This window comes from Rhinolophus sinicus, chromosome 16 (assembly GCF_057876585.1).
Source record: "Rhinolophus sinicus isolate RSI-liver-muscle chromosome 16, RSI-T2T, whole genome shotgun sequence".
Taxonomy (NCBI): Eukaryota; Metazoa; Chordata; class Mammalia; order Chiroptera; family Rhinolophidae; genus Rhinolophus; species Rhinolophus sinicus.
Window position 1 is genome coordinate 140,364,254 of NC_142516.1, and position 25,941 is coordinate 140,390,194.

Genomic DNA, 25,941 nt, shown 5'->3' on the forward strand with positions numbered 1-25,941 from the left:
AGACCCATCAGAAAGCCTGTCACTCCTCCAGGCAAAGCGTTTGTCCAAGGCTTCTGTCTTTCTGATTCTCTGGAGCCCTGTGGCACTGTTTTTGTTCCTGAGCACTCACTTGCTGCCTACCCTCACCCCATCCTTGTCAGACCTGCTGCCAAGGGCTAAGCCCTATTTCTAACTGTGCTCCTCGTGTTGGACTCATGGACACAAGGTGGTGAATCTGATAAGGCCACCATCCGGCCACCTCCTTTTTTTTCTTTCTGTCTTCTCATAATCTGCGCCTGAAGTTGGATCCCAGTTTGAACCCCTCCCTTGTGTTCCTGTGTTAGAGATTTACAGCCCTCCCTGGGTCCATGGGGAGAGAAAGGCTCCCACTCCCACTCCCACTCATGATTCTTTAGGTCAGCTCTTCTTATTTCTGATCTTGCCCTTGTGGAAATTCTTAATGACCCTAATTACACGGGTTTTGGACAAAGTATATATATTTAAAAAAACAAACAACTATTCCCAGTGGGGGCGGTAGTAGGAATTAAACTTGGAAACATACGTGAATGGGTCTAGCACAGGCCTGGTAAGTGCCTGGTAATGGTTTTCTTTCTCTTCTGAGTACAAAATACTTAATCTCTAAAATACTTAAATGTTAGATATGACAACATTTGATTTGGTGTAGATACTGGATTATCAAAGATTATTTAAAAGAAAGAATGGTGGCTTGAGCCCAAATCATGACTTGAAAGTCCAACAGCCAAATACGAGTTCTCTGTTTTATAGAAACATGGAGGTAAGCATCAGCCACAGGGGCATTAGCTTAGCTTCACTTTAAGCACTGCAACATCTTCTGGGAACAGCCTTGATCTCTTAGACATTTTATTAACACTGTTTAAATTTTACGCACTATTAAAATTCTCCCCAAAATGGCTGGGAGGAAGGATAATAAGAGACATACTTGGACACTGTGAGTACATTGGATGGGTGTATATGGCAGATCCCATCTGCTGAGTATCCAGAGCTCAGACACAGGGGAAGGGATTTCTGTCTGTTTTGTTTAGTGCTATAATGCCAAAACCTATTATGGCAATTGGCATAATTAATAAAGACTTGTTGAATGAATGATATACATGTTATGAGGGGGCAAGCAAAACTTGGGGGACACTTTTACAAAGCAGGATTCAATATTGCCTGAGTCTGACTTTTAGGTAACAATGTATTAGTTACTAAAAAATATTCTCCTTGATCTTAAAAGATAAGCAAACGACAATTGATATATATTTTTTCTTTTTACAGTTTCTATTTTTATGTGCAAGTTTGGCATTTTGTAACACTATCTGAATGAAATCACTGTCACATATAAAGGACAAGGTCAGTTGAACTGAGAAAGCAGCACAACAATCATTATACAGAAGGGAATGGCAATATTCATATCCATAAAGTAAATTGTGACCCAATAACCAGAAAGGGAGGTAGAAATACAACTATATGGTGGCGAATGGAGAATTCCTATCTCCATTCTTTGCTGAAAACATGCATTCATCATTTTTTTCTCTCAACAATGAAAGCAATAAAACAAATAAGAAACCTAATCTTTATTTCAAATAAATGAAAAAAATGGGCTGGGATCTGCTCAGTTCCCTGAGAGAAATAATAAAAATGAGGTTTATTATGAGGCTTTTGGAAACCAATGATCAGAAGTTAGATATAGGAATGCGCTCTTTGACAACATATGGTTAATCAGTGCTGCTAAGTTTCAACTTGGTCTAAAAGGGTGTACTTTTGCTGCACAGACTTGAAGATGCTATACATTGACTAAGAATGTGTGGAATTTCAGCTATAGGTAACCTTGCCCTATCCCACTCCCATCTGTTTTTAATGTACCACTTTACAAACATCTCTGAGCCACCATTTTGATTCAGTTGGATCAGATGCTCTGAATGAGGGTGGACATTCCTTTGGGCCAGCCTTGTGCACTTACATAAGCACAGATTTTCGCTCAGATACCATTCACCTTCTTTAAAATGCCTGCATGTCCTCACAAAGCTGTGTATGCAAGTCTAGAAAGTATCAGCAGGTATAAAAAATTAACGAATAAAAATATATGACTTAAGATTGTCAGACTAATATCGTCATCTTTGACTTCCATCTGAAATCCATCTTTGTGTTTATAACTTCCTTTCCCACTTGCTTCCCCTCTACACTTACCCAACTAGGACATTATCTATCAATGGCTGTGGACAAATCTTGTTAATGAGCAGGTTCCTCATTATACATTATTTATTAAGATGACCATCTTGTTTACAAGGAAAAGCTCCCCCAAATCAATGTGTCATTTACATAAACCCCATACTACACTTTATGCTGTTCTACAGAACACTTTTGACTTAAAAACTTTATGTAGTCTCCCACAAAAAAGTACTATTGAACTCCATAAACGTTCATACACATATCAAAATCCACAGGATGGGTGTGTACTTGCCTTCCTAGATTTCTTCCCAGAGACTTGTCTCATTATGCTCCCCTCATCCTCATGGTATTTGCACACACAACAGCATCTCAGTACTTTGCATGTGTTACAATAGTTATGAAATAGAAGAAGCTGGACTAAAGTTCATCTGTAACTAGCTATATTTCAAAGTTATTATGTAGCCAAAGAAAATGGAAAGAAAATTATTTAAATCCACATTTCATATTAAATGTCAAAATAAACTTTGAATAAGAGCTTAAAAAATAACCAAGAATTTATGGAAAAACCACGAAAAATATTTTTTTAATTTCTCACAAATTTGAAAAATGTATGCCAGACAAGAAATGAAATTATGAAAGAAATGGTTAACAGACTCTTTACTATAAAAACGTTAATCATACAAAAGATAAAATGCAATAGAAATTAAAGAAAACAATATTTGAGAATAACTGTCATGTCCAGTTTGCATCAAATAAACCAGATAAAAGGTTAATATTTATAATAAATAAACTGTTCACAAATATAATAATGACAAAGACCACAATAAATGAAAAAGCTCAGGATATGAATGGAATATAAATAGTAAGAAGGAAATGTCTATCTCCCTAGCTATCAAAGAAATGCAAATTAAAGCAAAACCTGCAACCATTTTATCCCTGTTAATTTTTTTAAAGGCTAGCATTTAACACTATTGGGCCTGTTGGAATATTGTCATAAATAATAGGTGGGAGTATAAGCTGACACAGTTCTTTCTTGGTGAAAGTAATTGGATAATATTTCAATGCCCCAATTTTTCAGTCAATCTCTCATTCATTCAAGATATATTTGTTGAGCATCTACCATGAGCCAGTAATTCCGCCATATGTTGGGAATTCAATGACAGACACGATAGACATATTGTCTTCATAGTTCTTACAATTTGTCTAAGAAAACAGGTACTAAAAAAATAACATAATACATATTTTCAATAGTTGAGGTAATTCTGATAAAGCACAAGCACAGTGTGTAATTAAAGTGGATTATAGGTTGGGAGACCAGATGCCTTAAATCAGCAAATGAAAGGGGGCTGTAACCAGACGACGGGTAAAAAACCTGAACTGCCTCCATAAACCAGGACAAACAGTGACCTTTGTTACAGAAGATTTAACTTCTCTGGGATCTGGAAAAGTTTCCCTAGAAAGCAAAGTTTCAGTTGAAGACCTGCAATTTGAGTAGAGCCCAGCAGGTAAATAGGGAAGGAGAAAAGAACATTCCAGAAGGTGAGCAGTGAGAGGGAAGCACTAAGGTAGGAGGGAGGGAGCTGCACGTTCATGGGGGCTCCTCCATGGTGAGTGCAGGGGAGACTGCAGGGTCCAGGAAGATCTGAGTCGTGCAAGGCCAGTAGATGATGCTGAGAATTCGCTTCTTTATCCCAAGAACCATGAGAAACCATCTGGAAGGGATTAGCAGAGACAAGGCATGACTTCAATTTATAAAATATCCATCTGGCTGCAATAACCATAACGCTGGGGGCAAGGAAGTGGGGATGAAAGTGTATAGCAGGATTCCAGAATGGATGATGTTGAGATATTCTAGGTGAGAACAGATGATGATAAGTGGTCTCTAAATTGAAGTAGGTATAAGTACCCTTAGAGATACACAAAAATTTTCCATGTGGTTTGGAGCAAATAGGTAGCATTAAAAAAAATCAGTTTCAAGATCCTCAAATTCTTTATGCAATCCTTCCGAAAACTCATCAAGCTGAAAACAGGACTGCAGTTTTTAGAGAACAAAATCTAGCTTTCCTTTCTAACCTCCCCTTCAGCCAAGACCATTTATCAGAGAGGAGCTTGGCTGGAAACTCTTCAGGCAGCTGCGGGAATGAGTACCCCTGCCCTGGAAGGAGGCCTGGGAGGTACTCCTACAGCATCCACTTGATCTGATCTTCTACAGCAAGCACTTGATCTGCTCTCCTAGCCTCATCCGTTTACCCCACTGGGAACAGCTCTTCCAAGGTTCTGGTTGGGTTTTTCTTGGGAACCTTATCAAGAGTCAGACTACTGTTACAAAGTATAGATCACATTGCTATAGATGGTCATAGGCCTTCCACTGATACTAATTGCCTTCCTCCTTTACTACTCACTCTAGATTTTCTTTCATCTTGACCATCTTCTCTTTTGGTCCATGCAGCTTACCTGTGGACCCGACCATCATACCTAAGGAGATGCAGCCCGAGGTCACCACTCCTTCCTCAGGCTGTGGTTGCTGTATTTGACAGTTACCATCAAAACTGAGCAGGGACTTAAGAGATGCTCCAGTGGATCACCTGGGGACTAAATATATTTTTTACCTGCCACCATTTGTGGTAGGATCCATAGTTCCTCTTGATGACCACAGTCAATTACCTTTGTGTAGACTGTGGCTCTTTTCCTTGTCTGCTGGTCTCTTGGCACAAGGAGCTTGAAGTGACTGGGTAAGATGCATAGCTGAAAGTTTAATGGGACTCTTTCTGTGTATTATGATGGAAGTGATCCACCGCTAAACCCACAATATCTAGAGTTCCATGGACAAGAAAAACAAATTCTCTAAGCAAGCCACTGGGAACACGAGAAAATGGGGCTACTCCAATTTCCACACCTTGGTTCTTGGAAGCATGCATCCTACCTACTGGGGACCCAACATCTTACAGTGGTATTTGATTTGGGGTGTGTGATATGTAATGGAGAATGGTGTCCCATTATCAAATGGTATCACCTCCAAACTTACACCTCAGCTCTGCCTTCAAGAAGTTGCCCCATTGCCCTATCAGATCAACAGTCTTGTGGGTGGTATGGTACCTGAGAGGGCCACTGTGGCACATGTTCACTCTTCATCAACTTTACTGTAATATGGCTTCTTGGTCCAACACGATGTAGTCAAACGATTAAATTTCTACAAATCCTTGAAAAGTGGTATTGGTTGAGGTCCTACAAGGTAGAAAAGGCAACCCATAGCCAGAATATATGTCAATGTCAGGCAAGATAAATTGTTGTCCAATCCAGAGGAATCAACTTGCTACCAAGAGGCTCATTGGCCTCCTCAAGGGTTGGTGCCATACTGCGGGGGAGGGGACTCATCATTGGTCTCTGTTATTATCAGGTTGAATACTCTGCAACAACAGTAGTAAATTAGCCATAAAGAAGGGAAGACTTTGATGTTGGGCCAACATAGCCTCAATTCCTGACATGCTGGCACTCCACTCACGTGCTCATTGTGCCAGAGCTAGGGTAACCAAAGATAGCCACTAGCTTACATCACCTAGCCAAGTCTTTCTGTCTACATGGCTGTTCAGTATTTCTTCCACAGTGGATAGTCTCTGGTAGAAATTAATCCATATGGCTCTGGTGGGCATTAATGTGCAATATGAAGATTTGCTTACTTTGCTTACTTATAGATATATCTTCTTGCATTTTCCTGTACTGTTTTATACACAATATTTATTTCAATGTTTTTCTCCCACATCCCTGACCAAGTAGCCAAGCTATTTGCCACTGCCAATGAGTCGCTATAAATTCTTGCCTTGCCCACTTCTCTTTCTACACAGTCTGGATAACCAGGTGAAACACCTGAAACTCTGCCCATTGAGAGGATTTCCCCTCACCATTGACTTCCAGTGTCATCCCAATGGGATTGTAGTTCAATACCAGTTCTTTGTCAGCTAGGACCCATGTACTGAACTGATCTATTTTTCCTCCAAAACAAGTTATAGAACATTTACAAGTTCACAATATCTAGTTATTAAAGGAACTTTGTTGGCCAATTCCTTGTTAGCTTTGTGCATTTATTGGACTATGATAAAATTTTACTTCTTAAACATTCAATAATTCATGTGTTGAACATATTTTAGTCTTTATTATTCAACAGAGACTTCACATTCTGTTCAAGTATGGTGCCTTTTGATGAACTTATGGGAAGCAAGGTGAATTTGTTCAGATCTATCTAGATAGACTCCAAGACAAGATTTGAGAGATTGCTTGGAGTGGGTGCAGGATATGGTGAGGAGATCATGTAGACCATGAAACAGGTCTGACACCTGTGAAAGGAGAAAAGAAAGGAATAGGGACTGGGTACAAAGAGTCTAGGACCACAGTGCAGTTCTAAGAGAAGGTCGGCAAGGACAGTGGGGAGTATTGATCTAAAGTTCCCCAGTAGAGGAGTCTTGCATAATTAGTGTTTAGTCATTTGTGAAAAGCCTGTGGGAAGTGATGGTGGTGGCTGATCCAGAAAGGCAGCAGCTGGGAACATCAGTCATTTACGCTCCCTGCAGCAGGAGATCTGAGTATTGTATTTTCATGGCAACCACATCAACTCTGGTGTGGCTGGACCCATTTTCCATGGCCTGCTTGTGGATTGCCATTAGGAGAAATAGCTATGCTGAAGTCAGGCATCAAAATCAAACATGTCAAAGCTTCTCAGATTGCAGTGATACTTTCTTATTTTTACCAAAAAATTACATGTGAGGGAAGGGTCATAACATTTTATTTCAATGAACGTAAGATTTCAGGGAACATTTTTCCAGAATCATGTGATGCAGAACCAAGGACCATACTTTCCTGGTGATTATAGACAATATCAGCACAAAGCATTTATTGAATTTCTGGAATATTTCTAGCTTTTCATGAGTTATTCATGTAAACCCACATCTGCTCTGCGTGACTATAAGAACGTTGCTATGTCTCACACCAGATTCTCTTCCTGAGAGCTGATTAAAGCATTCTATGATTGGAGAAAGTCGTTGGCCTGTGTTTTGTTGACTTCACAAGGGTAAGGTTGTACTCTAATCACTGTGGTGTCTGTTAAAGATTCATTGTACGTAAACACTCAACGAATGTACCTTGGCATGTGAGTTGCTATTTTTAGCCTAAACTGTGTTTCTTTCTTTCTCTTTCTTCCTTTCTTTCTTTCTTTCTTTCTTTCTTTCTTTCTTTCTTTCTTTCTTTCTTTCTTTCTTTCTTTCTTTCTTTCTTTCTTTCTTTCTTTCTTTCTTTCTTTCTTTCTTCCTCTCTCTTTCTCTCTCTCTCTCTCTCTCTCCCTCCCTCCCTCCCTGCCTCCCTCCCTCCCTCCCTCCCTCCCTCCCTCCCTCCTTCCTTCCTTCCTTTCCAATAGAAACTTCACTCTGCTACTCTTATCTTAAGCACTGAAAAACTATTTTTGTGATTGATTATTAAGAAAAAGACAGGAATTTCTCATGGAATTACTGGGGGGAAAGTTGAAGCTTCATCTCTTGCTTGAGGGCATTTGCATTGTGCTTATCAAGTCTATTGCTTGGCTTACAATCTTCCAGTTGATGGTAATGGAAAGGCTTCCTATGTTTTAAGTGGAGACTAAGTGCTTCCTCTGAATAGATAATCAGAGTATAGATCAGAAAGAAGAATTATGCCCATAATAAAACACTAATATGCCTCAGGAACTATTTGCCATTGCCTTTTCAAATTGAAATTGCCTTTTTACATCAAATACCTAGTGACAAGGGTACATTTTTAAGCTTGAATTAAAAATAATAAAGAACTACAGAGTTTTATAAACATATTTAGAAAAGTCAGCATAAATCCAAAAATAAGCCGAAGAGAAAAATAAATAAATAAGCTAGCCCCATACTAAGGTTTCTTTATTTGAAGTTTTAGCTTGAAATAGTACATTTAGTGGATGCTGAAAAAATTAGAGTAGAAAGAAGGTACTGGTACTTTTCTAACTCTTCTTATGAATTGCAACTAAGGCTTGCAATATTGTGAAATTTTGTTGGCTGTTGTGAGATCCAAATAGGAAGGAGATGATCTTTAAATTATCTAGAAAGAAAGGTTGGTGTGCTAAAAGGATCAGTTCCCCTTATTCAAAACAGACTTAGAATACTCTTCCAGTTGTAGGTTCCTTGACTGTATCATATCTCACACTTCTTGAATTCCAAGAAGGCAGAAACTGTGGGTTACTTGCCCCCGACCCATGGCCAATTTGCCTTCCTAAAAAAGATTACAGTCTCTTTAAAGAGGCTGTGAATTCAGGTCAGGGTGAGTACAACTGCCATTCCTGGGGTGGCTTTTGCTTAACTCAAGCCAACCCTAGAGGCAGATTCTTCTTTTTAGAACTGAGTTTACACAACGGCATGTGGTCTAATTGTAGCCAATGATGTTAAGAACAGATTTGCTGGGGTATTTGTGGAATATTTCTTTGCTCTAAAAAAAAAAAAGAAAAAGAAAAAGAAAAAAAAGAAAGAAAAAAAGACCTCAGGGAAATAAAGGACAATTATAATCATGCTTGTGATGCTTGGATGCATGGCAACTACCTTATAACTATGAGAGATATTAGGCTGAGATGTCCATGTCCCAATTCCTGAAACCTGTGGATAGGTTACCTCTGTGGTAAAGAGACTTTGCAGATGTGATGAAATTAAGGACCTTAAAATGAGGAGATTGTTCTGGACTATCAAATTGAGCCCAGTATAATCACAAGGGGCCCAATCAAAGGGAGAGGGAGGCAGGAGTGGGAAGGAGATTTGAGGATGGAAGAGAGCAGAGTGATGTAATATAAGAGGGATTCAACCCCCCATTGCTGACATTGAAAATGGAGGAACCGGACCATGGGCCAAAGAATGTGGGTGCCTGAAAACAGATTCTCCCCTTGAGCCTCCCAAAAGAATGCAGCCCTTCCAAACCTTGATTTTAGCCCAGTGAGAGTGTGTCAGACTTCAGACTTACAGAACTGTTAGATAATAAATTTGTGTTCTTTTATGCCACAGAGTTTGGTAGTACTTTGCTATAGTAGCCATAGAAAACTAATATAGTGTTCAAAAAATACTTATTGAAAGTGAACCAAAGAACTTACAAATATATAATATATGATACATTAAATATACATAGAGAGAAAAGAATTTTAATGCTAGAAGTTCCAGTTATTAAGTTCCCGATCTTCATGCTTCAGGGTATGAGAATAAAGATAGGACTTGATTTAAGATTCAGAAAGGAGAAAATTTCCTTATTGTGAGACATTGCAACCAAGTTGAAGAAACATTATGCACAAACTTCTTTGAAGCGTCTCCTGGAATAGTGTTCAAAAAATAAAAAAATATTAGACAAGACATGGAAATTACTGCATTTCCATTGCTTTTATATATATTTTTTGAACTTGCATTTCTGCAGCACATTAAAAAGTGATTTAAAGCCCAGTTAGTGGCTTTTCTTTTGTAATATATTCCTTAGAAATCCTCATTCCCCTTTTCTGGTTCATGACTCCTCTGATTAGGTAAGGTTTTGCTTTCAAGAGCTCTGCATGAGAAATAATGGTTTTCGTTAATACAGTATTGTGCAAACTAGCAGACATTTCTGTCCTCCCAAGTTATGTGTCTGATGAGATAATTGAGGGACATTACATCTTTTTTGTTCCTAGATAATTTTTATAAATCTTATTCTGATACGTAGTCGTAGTAACTCAACACTGAAATCTGCATTACTATAAATGCTTCCTTAAACCCCTAAGAATAGTATATTACTAAAAATCTTTAATTTTTCCTTGTAGCCGTATAGATCTACTGCTCTATAACTAGATTTGAGAATATAGTACAATTCTTCCTGAAAAAAAACTTATTTTCCTTTTTTATCCTTTAGTTTCTAAAAATAGGCTGGAATTAAATGTCATGTACCTTTGGAATTCATTTTATAAATACACATGGTAACTAGGAAACTCACATTGTCATTATTTATAATCTAGGAATTCTTTCCATGGTAACTGTTATAAGGTCACAATTATGGAGCCACCATGGAGGCTAAGAGGCTATTTAAGAATTCACCAAAAAAAGTCTATTCACAGGAGGTGGTAACGTCTGATGTCCTGATCACCCAGATTTATGAGGTGCAGGCTTATGGATTTAAGTGAGTGGCCACACCTACAGTTCAGCTCTGTCTTCTCTGCCATAGATGTATTTTTGGCCAAGAAATGTTGCCAGCAGTGCCAACCCTTTCATTTTACAGTCCTTGGAGACTCTGTGTGCCATTTATAGTGTTTTCTCCTTCTTGTGACATCATGTGTAAGTTAATTATATTGGCACACAATAGGGCCGCCGGAGCCCAAGATTTAGGGGAGAAGTGGGAGGCAGCCTCCATCTGAGGCTCTGTCTACACAAGTTCAAGTACAGTTTTCACCATATCCCAGAACCTTGCATGGTATCTCCTGAGGGAACTTGGGAACAGGCTCCCAGAGACAAGTCTCTGTAGTCCAATCCCACAATAAGTAGAAATGAGCTCTTAAATAGTCACACAAATGACACTTGCTCTGAGATGCCTTCATAATAAGGAGGAACACAATCCTCCTATGAGTGAGCTGACAATCCTTACAGAGCTGACATCTACCCTAACCCTCCCAGACATGGAAAGCAAGTTGAATTAGAACTGTAAGGTGATGACAGACAGCAGTCAAAGAGGATCCAGGTGTCTAAAAAGGATCAAAGAGTTTTGCTTTCCTTACAACTAGAGTTGTTAAGAAGGACTTAATCCACCACCCCCTTTTTTTATATAACAGTAAGGAGAGATATTGGTGTAATCAAACACATAAAGAAAAATGATGTAAATTAAGAACAGACAGAATGAAATTCATTAAAATAAGGATCTCATAAATGCCAGAAAAACAAGTTAAAAAAGAAATATCTTAAGGTAAATCACATGGCTCATGAGATTTGTTCACATAGTTCCATAAAATTAGCAGTAACTACCTGATACAGCGTGGTCTCACTGAAGTTTGTTATTCAAGGGACTTGATATTTAAATATCAATATGAAGAAAGGAAATAAGTACCACCTTACTCATAATTAAATAATAACAAATAGAAATGAGTTTTTTTAACCTAGCAGATTGGCAAAGACTGAAAAGTCATATTTAACAGTATACAGAGGATGTGGGTCAACAGATGCTCTCATCTGCAATTGGTGGGAGTGAAATTTGGTAGAATCTCTTTGGAGAGCGTTTTGGTAATATCAAACAAAATAAAACGCATATTTATTTTGACCTACCAATTTTACTTTACCTTAGAGTTATACGTATTTTCATATCTACATGAAGGCCTGCACAAAATTTTCCTTGTAGCAGTGTTTCAAATACTAAAAGTGGAAACACTATAAATGTCCATCAATAGGACATTGATTAATTAAATTATGGTACATCTAGAAAGTAGAGCTATTTTTTTAAAATGAGATAGCTAAATCTGTACAAATATGGAAATTTATTCAAGATACATTGTTAATGTTTAAAAAAGTTACACAATAATACAAATAATATATTCCCATCAGTATCATAAAACAAAGGAAAAAATATACATAGGTGTTTATAGACCTAGAAAATTCTGAAAGATACGTAAGGAACTGGTAATGTTAGTTTATTTTAAAGATGATGAATATAGATTCTTGAGAAATATTTCTATTTTATTATAGTTCTACTTGACTCTGTGGTGGGGGGGAAGAGTGTACAATACGCATGAGTTTCTTTTAATTGTAAAATTAATTAATTAAAATTGCCCATTTATTAAAGAAGCATGCCAGGGTGTAGCTAAAATGAGTAGCACAATTAGGGGACAAATTTCATAAGGTATGTATCTTGACTCAATGTTATTACTTTTAAGAAGCAGCCTAAGAAAATTATTTGGGGTATCTGTATAGACAGAGCTAAATATGTGTCCACTGAAGATTTATTTATAACAGCAGAACAATTTTACAAATAAAACAAGACAATTATTTTAGGTCATGATAAAGTAACTGGGACCAGAATAGCCCCCCTGGCTTAAGTAAGTACAAAACTGCATGATATAGAAAAGGCAACCATTTTCAGTTATCAGAAAACAGGAAGTATAAGGCTATGTTCCTACAGAGAAGAGAAACACACAAGTGAGGCCCAGATCAGCTCAGTTGTCTGCCTAGAGGCCCTCTGTGGACCAAAGGCAGGGAAGCGGAGCCCAAGCAAAGCAGGCTTGGGGCTTGCAAGTAGCTGGCATTTGTGGGCGAGGCATGAGACAGAAGGAAGCTGTGCAGTGAAAGAGCTCCAGAAAAATGCCTTGGGTCCTCCCAAGTCTTTGGGCAAATAGAAGATGTACTTGTTGTGTAGGATGGGACTGCCTGGAGCCTGAGGAAGGAGAGGTCTGGGAAGCTGTGAGCTTCAGGAGATGCTGGCATCATAGCCTGCCTGAAGACAGAAGTGCCATCCAGCCAGAGAGAAGATGCCTCGCAGAATATCCAGGGCATTCAATCACAAGCCAAGAAAGAGCACTTCTTAGGAGAGGACTATGCAAGTCGTATCCTAACAAATTTTAAATAAACCTTGAAAGGATCAAGATGGCAGAAAATATGATTATGCTGGGCTAATTATGGTTATCTATACAATGTACTCCTATAAAGCTGTGAATATGATGTTGAAAAAGAATATTTAATAACGTAAAAAGATATTGTCTTAGTCAGTTTAGAACTCTATAACACAGTTCCATAGATTGGTATGTTTAAACAACAACAACAAAAAAACACATTTATTTCTCATGGTTCTAGAAGCTGGATGTTTTAGATCAGGGTGCCAGCACAGTTGGGTTCTTGGTAAAGACACTCTTCCTGGTTTTGTCCTCACAGGGTCTTTCCTTGGTATCTTATATCTCATCCTCTTTTTATAATGGCATTAATCTCCTCATTGGACCCCAAGCTCATGACCTCAGCTAAATCTAATAACCTCCTAAAGGCCCCATCTCCAAATACTATTACATGGGAAGTTAGAGTTTCAACATATTAATTTCGAGGACAAAGTCAGTCCATAGCAGATATTCACCATATTATATTAAATAAAGAATGTGTGTGTGTATGTGTGTGTGTGTGTGTATGTGCGTGTGTGTGTGTGTGTGAGAGAGAGAGAGAGAGAGAGAGAGAGAGAGAGAGAGAGAGAGAGAGAGATCTGAAAATATATAATTTAAAATGTTAAATGCTAATAATGTTTACGTCTGTATTTTCTATAAGATCATGTATAATAATTTTCCAAAAAGCACTTCTGTTCTGCTTTAGGGTCTTCACAATTGTTATTTCTTCTCCTTGGAATACCATGTCCTTTTTAGTCATTAGAAAATGCACATTTAAACCACAATAAGACCACCTCACAACTATTAGAGTAGCCAGTTTAAAAGTCTGTGAACAATTAATTGTGATGATGTTAATTCATTGAAACTCTCATACATTGCTGGCAGGAGCATAAAATGATTCAACCACTGTGGAAATAATTTGGTAGTTGAACATACACCTACCTTATAACCCAACAATTCCACTCCCAAAAGAAAGGAAACAAATGCTCACCATAAGATTTATAAAAAAATGTTTGTAGAAGCTTTATTCATAATAGCCCAAACCTGAAAGCAGGACAAAAATACCCATCAACAGGAGAATGGACAACAAATTGTAGTGTACTCATGTGATAGAACACTACTTAGCATTAAACAAAAATAAATTACTAAAATAAATAGACAACATAGATGAATCTCAAAACAAAACATTATGTTGAGGACAGGAAGCCAGACACAAAAACGTACATATTATATGTTTCCGTTGGAAGTTCTAGAACAGGCAAAACTAATCTGTGGTAAAATAAATCGGAATAGAGGCCTTTCTGGGGCTAGGATGGCTTTTGGGAAATGACTAGAAATTTTCTGGGATGGTGGAAATGGTCTGTGTCTTAATAGGAGTATGAGGTATATAGGGATATGCAAAACTCAGTGAGCAACACTTATGCTCTGAGTATTTCACTGTATCTAAATTATAACTAAATAAAAATATTAAAAGGCAAACTTAAGGAGCACCTTAAATATTCAATAATAAAAGTTTAGCTAATAAATTATGGTGCAGCCATGGAATGCTCTTCCCTTTAAAAACAATTGATAAACCTGTACATGCTGATATAGAAATATCATCAGCATATGTCATTAAATGAAAATAACAAATACAGATTGGTATCTAAAATATTACCCTATTTGTATAAAAAAAAAGAATATACACACTCAAACACACTCAGATGCATACATTTGAATACACATGGGAAATTTCCGGAGAAACACCAGAAACAGTTAACTGTGATCCGAGAACAGTTAACTGCTTCCGAGAAAGAGACTCTGGGCCATTGAGGACTGGGGTGCGAAAGGTGGAGGTGATAGTGAAACTTGTTATTATTTGGCTTTTTACTATTAGAATTGTTTACCATGAGCATGCATTTAACTGAAAGTATTCAACTAAATATGAATTGTCAACAGTGATGAAGCATGCCAGGGTTCAGCCAATTTCAGACTCTCTTTGAATCAGCAAACTTATTTCTAGAAATTTACCTTAAAGATAATAAGAACGTCCTTGAGAGAGCAATTTATAACAGCATAAAATTAGAGGCAATTTAATATCCAAAAGTAAGGGTTTGGTTGTATCAACCACCGCATATCCATACAAGTATTACCGTGTAACCTTTTAACTAATGTTGAAGAAAACATTCAACAATCCAAAAAATAACATTCACCACATAGGATTTCAGAGAAGATGTGCATACACGTTTGAGGTATGGAAGTTATGCCATGAAACGCTAATAATGACTATGTCTTTATTTTCTCTAAGAACTTGTCTGAATTTTCCAAAAAGCCTGTCTGTTTTTGCCTGAGAGAGTTCTTGGAAAGCTGTGTCCTGATGACAATTCACAGGACTGGCTTCTCCTCAAACTTCAAGTCCCAGCTTCCGTTACTCTGCCGCCAAGCCTATTCTGGAATGGTCCCCAGCCCTGCACTGCCCCAGCAGTATGCTTAGTCACAGCTCTGTTCTTTGCTCTCATACTGCTGTTTGTCTCCATTTCCAATTCTGCAATGATTTATTCACTGTCTGATTCCCTCCCACTCTCTTTAGATTGTGTGTAGGGACCATGTCTATTTTGGTCACTAGTGTGTACCCAGTACGTAGCTTCATGCCTGGCACACAATAAGCACACAGCATAGATTTGTTCAGAGAGTAAATGAAGAGACAAGAGAACAAAGCTATGTACAGAAGGGTCTGGGGTGGGGTGGTCACAATGTCATCTACACTGAAACCTACATACTCATATGTCAAAAAAATAAAAAGCAACTTCTGTATTTTATCTGTAGCAAATGTCTTTCTCACAAATGCTTCCCATTTTGGATAGAAAAGGGGATGAATGTAATCAAATTTGTTGCACTCTCAGTATGATCTAAAAACGTGACCAGCCTCTGTGGTCACCCAGAGCCCATAGAATCGTGCTTGGCAAATCTTTGGTGTTCAGTAGATGTTTGTTGAAGAACTGAAATTAGCCTGTTTTGAGCAATTGCTCAGTTTTTCAGATTTTCACCTCTTCCCTTGGTTGAATTCCCAGATGATGGTGGGGTGCTTATGCAACTTGCCTTTTTTGGTCCCTTGCTAGACCTACAGGCTCCTCAAGGATTGGAAGCACGTGCATGGAGCCCTAAACTGGAGATCTGGTGTGTAGCTCCCAGTTGCAGGTTTATTTCACCTCGTGGCAGGCTCCTCAGGCCAACACAACCTTCTCTACATTGCCCAGGAGTACATAGGAGTTTCTGGCCCCTTTCTTTCTTGGAAGTGCCAGGCCAGTCCCTGTCTCTAAGTATGAAGCCCCACAGAATCTGTGCATGGGTGCCTAGCAGCAGAATCTTCTTGATGAATCCTGTGGTGGGCCCACCCAATGGTCATTTCCCCAGTCCCTGAATGTATAATCGGATTGACTTATTTGGTATTTTGCAAAATTCCATATCAGGTCCTCATCCTGTAGGATAAAGACTATCTTAGTGGGAATGGTCTTTTGGAAGCTTCAGAAAGTGCATCTCTGGCCAACAATATTACCTCCTGGGGTGAGGATAGGACAAATGAATGATACCCTAAAGGATCCATTGTACCCCATTTAATTTACCATGTTGGTTCCCCCAAATCCTGCATGGGTCCTGGAGGATGTCAGTAGACTGTCAGTAGACAAACTCAACTACATATTATCCATAAGCTGCAGCTGTGATTTCATATGTAGTCACTTGCTCTGCAGATCAACGTGGCCTCAGCCAGCACATTAGTGCTTGATGTGCCAGCAGAGATTTCCACACAATATCACATCAGATGAGGGGTCCCACTTTAGGGAAGGGGGTGTGATAGTAAGACTGCACACCACATAATGCCCCACCCAGAAAATCCAGCCAGCCAAATGGAGGAGTGGAATGAACCGCGTAAGGTACCGTGGGGTACCAGTTTTGAGGAGGTGCTTCTTTGAGAATGAAGTGCCATCTTCCAGGATACACTGTATACATTTAATCAAAGACCTTTTGATGGTGCCCTGTCTCCTACAGGAAGACTATCTGGGGCTGAGAAGGAAACATTGGAAGTGGACTGGCCTCAATTGTCATCCTTCTGAATGGCCACCTGAGTGAGTTACAGTTCCTATTCCCCCAATCCTGGGTATAGCAGGTTAAGGTCCTGGTCCCAAGAGGAGAGTCCTGTTGGTCAGGGGACACAGCAGCAAGCATCCTAGTTCTATTAGACTGCAAACTATGGCTGCTGCTGGAACACCTTGGATTTTTTTTGTGTCCAAGGACCAGCACATCAGAAAAGAACTCACCATCTTAGCAGCAGGAGTTACACCTGACCATGGGTGGGAGGGTGGGGTAGGGAAAAATATGCATGGCACCCAACCAACAACTGAGTTGCTGCAATTGGGTTGCAAAACTCTTGCCTAGTTTTGATAGTCACTGGGGATGTGAAACTACCCTCTCTGAAGAAGGGAAGAATGACCAAGGATTCAGAACCTTCTGGCATAACGTTGTTGGTCATGCCCCCAAGCAAGCCACTGAGACCAGTACATGTGGTAGCTGAGGTGAGGAGAATCTAGAATGGATCGTGGACGAGGAGCATGAAAGTATCAGTGTGGCCTTGTTGTGGCAAGACCTATAGTTCTTCCAACTTTCTAATTTCTCCAAAGAAGAGAGATTCATCAGGTACGTGGCATGGCTCGTTAACAAATGTACGGGAAGAAGCAGATCCCAGGGGCACGGGAATGGACAGCCGTGGGCAGGAAGCTGTATCATCTAGAACGCCTTTCAAGGAAAATACTTGTTGACATGGCAACTGGCAGAGAGGCCCCAGCTGTCAGCTCAGAGCTGCCTCACCCAAGAGCCCACCTCTCCTAAGACAACTAACATCTACCAAGTGATCTTGGCAGGTGAATAACAACCCAGCTACTTCAGCTCAATATGGGAAGACTGACATGTCATGTACCTTTGAGTTCTTCATGAAGGTGGCTGAGGCTTTGCTGGAGTGCTTTGGAATTGAACATCTCACTCCTGCAAACTCCCATTCCTCCCCCTCTCTTCATAGTTGTTAATTCCTAATAAATTCCTTGTATCCTAAACTTCATCTCAGCATCTGCTTCCCCAAAATGCAACTTATCAATCCTAGTCAGGAATCAGGGTAAATAGCCTGCTTTCAACAGCTTTTGTCCTCTCTCCTGAAGATTGAGACTTTAGGGAGTTCAGGACACACATGTCTCATCACCTACTTTCCTTATCTGTTGACTCATTTCTTTCTTCAACCCCTGAGACGCTAGAAAAGATGGCTTCCCTCCTTCTACTTGTCCTACTGACACTTCCTCATGTTACATCTTCCTACTTACTGAGGTAGCAGCAGCCACTTTCTGCCTTCTCTGATGTTATTATGGTAGACGTATTGCCAGGAAAAAATATTTATAAAGAAGATCTCTTTACTAAGTATTTTGAAAATGTAATCCCTGCTATACAAAAGACGAGGAGGTAAAGGAAGAATGCCCCTACCAGGAGATAATTCCCAATGGTTTCTCATGTTTCTCTGTATCAGATGAGCAGAGCCACTGAGAGCTCAGTTCTTGACTCTGTCTGGAAGGATGTTTGTGTAGCAAGTAGCCTTGGAAGATAGAGGTAGTACCTCCTTCCAGAGCAAAGGGTATGTTTGCTAACAGCCATGGAAGACAAAGATAATGTCTCTCTCCAAAGCAATGTGAAGATTGGCTTATTGTCTGGTATAATGATTTGGGTTCCTCTCCTTTAAGGGCACCTGCTGTGTGTACCCAACTGTAGTGACCTTTCAGGACATGGGGGCAAAGGAAGCTGATGCAAATAGATGCATGCTCATGCAGCTTGCTGTGCTATGAATAATGAAGTCTTTTGCCTCTGACCCAGGAGTCTTGTATCTTTTGCCAGCATCCATGAAGCTGTGCCAATCTACCTCGATGGCTTATAAATAAGGTAGAATCTTAGGCCCTTCATGGTTCTTGACAGCTCTGACAGAGCCCAGAGGCTGGCATTTTTGGATATAGACACTGAGCCACGTGTTTCATCAAATGTGGACACACGATTCTTCTCAACTTTCTTTGATCTTGAGCATTACTTTATTATGGCTCAACTTGAGTTTGGGTGGTAATTTACAGCTTTTGACCTTGGATGCTGGTCTCTGTGCTCCTCTCTGAGCTCAGCGAGTCTTCTTGTTAGGGCAGACCCCTCCTATTCTAGGAACCACCTTGCTGGTGCGTGACTCTTGCAGGCAGCTCCACCTGAGGGCTTCCTCCAAATAGTAACAATTTAGCGGAGGATTACAACAGATGGGGGAGATGGCAGCCCTAAGTCAGCTCTTTCATCCAACAATAAATCAAATCAGTTTTTAGGACACTGCCAGGGTTGGTCAAAAGAAGTGTATCTCAAAGGGATCTAGTTTAGGAGCATTTCTCTGAGTCTCACAAATAGGACATGCTCCATAAGAATTTATTGAACTAATGAACAAACTAAAGCCAATTATTGGTCTTTAGATATGAAACAATTATAGTATTTCAGCAATTTTACAGAGAAAAACAACGGCAACCTGAAGGAACATTAAACTTTAGTCTAAAAGATAGAGTGCAAGTTGACAAATGATCAAGGAACTGCTTGGGTAACTATAAGGGGAAAAGGATACGGCTGATCTGTAGTCTCCAATAGAATACCGACAAGTTACAATAACACAAGTGTTGCATTTATCTCTTTGATCATGTTGAAAATGGTATCATTTTTCTTTACACTAATGTTAACTTTCAGTAACTAGTAATTTGACTTTAAAATAACATCCTTTAAATAATCAAAGTCAATCATAAAAAATTATATGGATGTGTCTCTGAATATTTTTGCAGTGAGAATGTTTTATTAAGTTGTGGTGTCCGGTTGGCTAGTGGAAAAATTGTGACTAGAAATCAGCTTCTAGAAAAATAACAAATACAATGAAAGAAGAATGTAAAGGGTTATTGTCTTTTTCTTGAAAAATGAGCTATAATAGTACATAAACTTCGTAATATAAAATTTATTAAATTATTGTTACAATTGTGACCTAATTATGTTTATGGATGTCTGTAAACCTATCCTGCTTAAATTTTGTCTGTTTACCTGTCTGGGAATAGATACAGGATATGCTATTTCAATGCCTCGGTTGCAGTGTATAGCATTTTAGAGAATAAAATCCTTACAGTGAGCCATATTCCATCTAGAAAGGAGAATAGATGCATTATGGTGGAGAAACAGAACTTACATGTGCAGTATAAATTCCAATGGTATAAAAACTATGGTGGGATCATGGACAAAGTCTTTTTCTTAAGGCTTAATTACCTTTGGATCAAATAATGGAAAGAAAGCCAAACTGAACTCACCATCTTCCTGTGCATGCCTGTGTGGATGCTGTGGTATGGTAGAGACTGCCCCACAGTCTGGAACCAGATCGGAAGACTTTTAGATGTTCACTTTTTAAAGCATTCCTCTATGAAGGCCAAGGTTATGAAGGGATACATCTAAAAACACCTAAACATAAAATACCAAACAGCAGAAAATGAAAGAAATTCAGTAAGTAAGATACTAGCCCCTCTACACACACACACACAAAGTCAAAAAAATTTCCTTTAGTATGCATCTCACAAATAAACCCCAATCTCTAATTAAATTTAGAGATTTAACTTATAATAGGTGAAACTACTTCAGAAATTAAATAGATGTAGTGTTGCCATTCACAGGCGCCTGACTGCTTTATTTAATCAACTTATCTCATGAAACTGAAGAACTCGTGGAATACAGAGGTAATAGATACCCTGGTGGTCAGCCAAGTAAGGAGACCTTCCCATGTGCCCTTGGGCATGAAGCCCAGCTCCCTCCGACACAGTCCAATCGGCCTTATTTCCTGTGCCACCTCTGTTTGCTGGGATGGATAAGTCAGACAGGGAGGATGTGTGCTCAAGGCCAAAACAAAAATAAGAATGACAGTGTTTCTTTTGTTGTCTCTTCTGGATTTTCACTGGTAACATCTCTCTCTCTCTCTCTCTGTCTCTCTCTCTTCCCCTCTCTCTCAATATATACACATGCACATATATTATACACACATGTATATGCATACATATATATGCAGTATATATTATATATAGCTATTGTGTTTCTGTGTTTTACAATTCCAAAATATCTTCACATCTGTTACTTATTTTATATTTATATCCAAATAGTTGATTTGGAAGATAAGACAGATATCAGTTTATTTGTTATTTACAACTCATCTAATAATTAAAGCAAAAACACCAAGAACATATTACACAACATGAAAAAACTTAGCAATAAGACTGAAAGTCATAAGACAGAATGAAAGAAAAATTAAAAATTGTATCACATAAACAAGATTGAGGATGTCAAAAGGATTGAGTATAATACTTAACAGCCAGGAATTTTAAGGCTTTTAAATTCTCACTGCCTAATAAAAAGAAACCATAGGAAATATTAATTTTGTTTTCCAGACAGTAAACTGAGACACAGGGTGATTTAGAGATATTTTAAGGTCACATGACCAGCTGGCATCTGACTCTCAGTTCAAACCTGGATTTCTAGATTACAATGTTTGTGTTCTTTTGACCAGACCCTGTAGTAAGACAGGCTTACTCAGTGCTGAACAGCGAGTTACAATTTCAGGTGATTCTACTCTGCTTAAAAGAGCCACTAGCTGAGTCTTTATAACTTTAGCACTGTCTTTCCGATACTTTAGAATCTCTTTCAGCTCAACAACAATTTTTATACAATTGAGTTGGCCAGCGTGTAATGGGTATTGATTGTGACAATGGCCCAAACAGTGATTGAGTTGGGAGAGCTACATTCTGGTTCATGGTTGATAAATAGACAGACTCTCACTCTGTCTACACTGAGGAAAAAGCAAATGTTTTAATGGGAAGCAATGCTTATGCTTTCTGGGTGTCATTAATGCCCAGATGGCTATGAAACATTCAGTAGTAGGAAGTCAGCAGACTGACCTAATAGATAGATGATTGCCTACCTGACACATTGCTAAACATGGCTTTACATAGGATAACCGTCCTACTAACTGTCCTACACTTGAGTACAGAACAAATCCAACTGGTGTATGTAAATTCATTATGCAGAAACTGGTATGGGTGATCGGAAGCTGTGGCGTGCACCAATCCAAGATGTTTGTTTGGACATGCCTGACATGCTTTGGTCTGGAAAACCAAAGCACAGAAAACTGAACTCACTTGCCCAAAGGCTGAACACCTTCAGACTGGGATGAATGCAACAACAGAAAGGCAGCTTCAGGCTCGTTCTCCTCTAATCCCAGTGCTCCACAAACCACACACTCTCAGCAGCTGGGGATGGTTTTCCATCAGGAGAGATTTATCATTGACAACACTCACATTCTGTTGTCAAAGTACTTCCCTAAGCTTAGAGCAGGCAAGCAACCCTCTTATTAGCAGTTCTAATTCAACTATCTTTCTATGTCTCTCCATATCTTTCAATTAACTCCAACCGAATTCCTCCCAGAGGATATGACTTAAACTGAAGCATGGCAGAGCCATTCTTTCCCTGAAAATACCTTTTCATTCTCAGCTCACTAGAAGTGAATTCTTATTTGGTTTGTTATTTTGTTCAACACAGATCAGGAGTCCTTGCATGCGTGAAACCAATTTCCACTGGACATGGAAACGGTCCTCTTTAAGAGACCAGTTACCAATAAGCGTTTCAGCAACCATCATTATCACCCTGGAAAAAAGTACAGTTTTGTTTTTAAAATCTCTGCTTTCATCTTTTAAGAATTACATTATTTTTATCATCTACAGAAATACTTTGACTCTTTTACACTGTGCATTTCTCTCCTTTATGTCATTTATAGCATTGAAAACTAAATTCTATTCCTCTTTTACCAAAAATTGTAATTTATTTTGTAGTATTTCAAAATACTTAAAAATGTTTATTTTAATTTATTAAAATTTATTTAAATGTGTTGATATAATTTTAAATAACAAGAGTTTCTACAATAATGTGGGGTTCATTTTATAAAGAAAATAAAAAAAAAACTTTATTGTTAAAATATTTATATGAATTTATCCAGTAATTCTTGTACCCAGTGATACCATGGTACATTATAGCAGGATACATGAAGAAGGCAGTAAAATGGGATCACACTCTGAAAATAAAATCTGAGAAAAAAAATGTAGAGGGAAATGATCCAAAATTTAACCTGAGTTGTGCTGAATGAATAGTGACTTGTTTTCTTTTCTCACTTCTCATTTCTCAGTAAAACGAAAACCTCATTAAAACTTATGCTTCATTTGTCACCAATGAAAGCATGTCAGTAGATGCTGGACAGTGTAAAACTAACTTAATATAATACATTGTTTGAAAACCCCTTCAATAATGTAGTTATAATTATTCATGCTATTTTGCATATGGGTTATGTGCTCAGATGTTTTAGGTGTACAAAGCAATGCACAGTTAGACATTTACACCCCTCACAAAGTGATAACCTTCCCAATCTACTACCCCTCTGACATCATATATAGCTGTTACAATTCCATTGACTGTATTCCCTACTCTGTGCTTTACATTTTGTGACTATATATATATATATATATATATATATATATGAAGTGATCTCCCTGCTAAGTTCAGTGCCCATCCGGCACCCTACATATTCTTTACAACGTTATTGATTATATTCCTCACACTGTATTTCATATCCTCATGACTATACTGTGACTACCAATTTGTACTTTCTAATCCCTTCACCTTCTCCCCATCCCCCTCCCATCTAACAACCACCATTTTTTCTCTATATCTCTGAGCCTATTTCTGTTTTGTTTGCTCATTTATTCTGTTCTTTAGATTCCACATGTAAATGAGATCATATGGTATTTGTCTTTCTCAGCTGACTTATTTTACTTTTTTAAAGAAATTATGCTTCATTTGTCACCAATAAGAGCATGTCAGTAGATGCTGGACAGTGTAAAACTGACATAATACATTTTTTGAAAGCCCTTTCAATAATGTAGTTATAATTATTCATGCTATTTTGCATATGGGTTATGAGCTCAAATATTTATGCTCTTTGGTCTCCATGGCCAACGTGCCTGTAAGTCAGACACACTAGCTCAGAAATCGCTGTCCACTGTCCCAAGTCACCATTGGCTAATGCTTGCACACTGGCAGTGAAAGGAGTGCCCTCTCAGAGTCTTGCAACCAGAAATTTCTTTGCTGTCCTGAACATTGTAAGGTATAAAAATGTTGAATCACTATATTGTACACTTGATACTAATATAACCAATACAAGGTTGTATACCAACTATACTTGAATTTGAAAAATATATATTGTTTAAAAAAAAAATCTCTCCCTGTTTTCATTTTATCTATGTGGCCATAGAAAACAAACCTAAACCTCTTCTAGTTCACAATGGCTCACATACCTGTAGATAATGCTAAACCATTTTTGAATCTCAAGGTCTCCAATTCCTTTCTCCCTGTGTATGGATGATTCTAAATTTCCCCACTGACTTTAGTCTCTAATCTGAATATGTATCAATAGAAACTTAAAATGCATGGAAACTCCCTTTTCTACTTCCATTGTAGGTAGGCAAAGACGTGCTATTTAATCTCCGCCAACCAGAAGTAGCTGCCTGGGATTTGACTTGGGAGCAGATGATGGGAGAAGCAAGAATGGCAGGTCAAGCTCTCTCGATATTTCTGTCTCCCTCTCTCCCTCTCCCCCTCCCTCTCCCTCTCCCTCTCCCTCTCCCTCTCCCTCTCCTCCTCCCTCTTCTCTTCTCTGTCGCTACAGAGCCAGTATTGAATTTCCAGCAAAGAAAAAGCACTGTTGCAACTGCTCTCCTGACCAATACTAGCAGGTGTAGTTTTAGGAATTGTTTCTGGAAGCTTTGGCCCCAAGCCTGGGTCTAAAACTATTCCAGTGATTCTATAAACTCCACTATAAACTCCTCTATAAACTCCATTGAAAGTATACTCTCAATAAATTCATTTATTTTACTGAAATCAGCAGAGATCAGTTTCTATTGTTTACAAATAATGACTCTATCCAGTAATTCTCTCTCTAAGAAAGCGCTTCCCAAATTTTCTCTATTCACGGCACCCTAAATGCCTTAGTACTTTTTTCATAGCATGCCTAGACCACAAGAAATATCTAACAGTACATATTTATTAAATACTTATTTATAACTAACATTTTTAAGCAGTTGGGTCCAAACATCTTAGTATTTTTACCCGAACAACTTAGTTGTCATTTGAAAAAAAAATGCATATGTTGAAAAAATATTTATTTCACTCTTAAATAATCACAATTGCTTGCTAAAGAATGTGTATGTCTGTTGGGCACTTACAATTCACTCAGATTAAATAAAACATCATCCTTTCCTGTTCACATTGATGTTCATGTAGAACTTACTTTTTATCATAGCAATAGCCAAAATTCCAGCTTTACCAAGATACGACGTCATCAAATGAAGTGTAACTTGATTTAATGTTGAAACTGAATTACTTTGAGCTGGTAGATCATGAGATGTCCAACACATGTGGAATGTGGCTATATTTTCCTCAAATGTGCAAAATATGTGTTTGCTGTGCTCCCTGAGGACACCTCAGTATACTGTTTGAGAATTTTATCTCTAGGGTAATACAACTTTTCATCAAAATGCACGATACAGGATAATACGCAAAGTAAGAGTCGTTCATGTATTCAACAAGTGTTTACTCAGTGCTGCTCTATGCCCAGTGCTCTATTAGCAGCCCAAGATGTTAAGATACATAGTTCCTGCATTCAAGGACCTTGGAGGCCATTGAGAAAACAAACATCTGCAGAATCTATAATACAGTTAAGTTTTTATTTTTATGGAAGCATGTGAGAACTGTATTGGGAACACAGAAAGAAGAGAACTAAACTCTACATGAGAATCAGAAAGGGATTTATCAAAAAGTCAACACAAGGTGAGACATGAAGGATGGGAAGAATATGTGCCTGTTGGAAAGATGGACTGAAGGCATTTCAGGCCAGAGGAAAGAAGCACAAAAGCCAGAAGTGGTAGAAAACTGGTCTGACGTGTTCTGGGATCACAGTTTGAGTTGAAAGGGAGAGAGGCATCAGCTGAGGCTCAATGCAACAGGTTTGA